Genomic DNA, 1,433 nt, shown 5'->3' with positions numbered 1-1,433 from the left:
ATCCAGTGCAGCTGAAAGAAGCCGTGATAGGAAGTACTAAATGAGAAATATTCACACACCTTAGAAATGATCTTTGGTTATTTTCTGTTCCGACAGAAATTGTGGGAGATATGTTTTTCCGTTTTAATAAAGAAAGAATAGTTCCAAGCTAGAATACAAAATTAGTATTACAAGATGTTGGCTGGATAACCATAAAACAAGGGTGTCAACTGGTAAGTAAGGAATCAACTATCCAAACGCCGTTAATTACCACGAGCACAAATATAATCATTCCCAAAATAATCAATTTTAAGGCAATTAACCTGTCGTACACTATTCCGAATATAGAAAGTGAGGAAATGAAAACCTCGATATGGTCCAAAATAGAAAAGATTAAAGGGACATTAAGGCTTAAAAAAATAAGAGAAGCATTAGACTCCCAGATTCCCCTATTTACAAATAAAGACCAAAGATTAACGTACGTGGATGATAGATACGGATTATTCTCAACCAATTTTTGGTGGAACATACTACTGACCGCATGTTTCGTATTCGCGACTTCCCTGACCATGAGAATCTTACTGACTTTTAATTATGTTCTAGCTAGGTTAGAACCATAGATAGTCTTAGTCCGGTAGATGAATCAGTGTTATAAAATATATATATATATATATATATATATATATATATATATATATATATATATATATATATATATATATATATATATATATATATATATATATATATATATATATATATATATATATATATATATATATATATATATATATATATATATATATAGTATTGCTATTTACTTAGATAGAGTTAGTGTAAAGTCAATGTATTTCCCGATTAATTTAGCGTAGATAGGAAGCATAATTATCCCATAGTAAACAAAATAAAAAAAAAACTTGTAAAAGGTTAATTTCGAAAAATCTTATAGTAAAAGTAGAATAGCCTCAACCTTGTTGGAAATGTAAAAGTCATCAGTGTTATAAAAAAAATCTTTAATATAGTAGCTAGGCTAGAACCATAGATAGTCTTAGTCCGGTAGATGAACTTTAGATAGGGATGTATAATAAAATAAGAAAAGTAATAGAGAACATTTTTAGCACTCCTGATTAAGCTTATATAAGAGTACAAAATAATACAATGTCAATCAAAATTATGTAGAATAAATAGTTAATAAATAGCGAATATTTCAAAAAACCAAGGGCAAGCAAGTCCTAATGACAGGACGTCATTAAATAATGGGAAGGGTAATATGTACTGTGAGTAGTATGTGATATATTTAAAATACAAAAAAAATAAAATTCCTTCTTTCTAAAGATAATTCTGACATAAATCAAACTTCACCTAATTAATTTCAAATCCCGTTTCCAAGAGTCTAAATTCTTAATCAGCAAAAAGAGAAACTGCGTTTTGGCCTCAGCCAAATAACGACGCCA

The sequence above is a fragment of the Artemia sp. Qi Xiang Cuo genome, chromosome 4, assembly GCF_049724085.1.
Source record: "Artemia sp. Qi Xiang Cuo chromosome 4, ASM4972408v1, whole genome shotgun sequence".
In the NCBI taxonomy this organism is placed as follows: Eukaryota; Metazoa; Arthropoda; class Branchiopoda; order Anostraca; family Artemiidae; genus Artemia; species Artemia sp. Qi Xiang Cuo.
Note: the sequence above shows the minus strand (reverse complement) of the source record.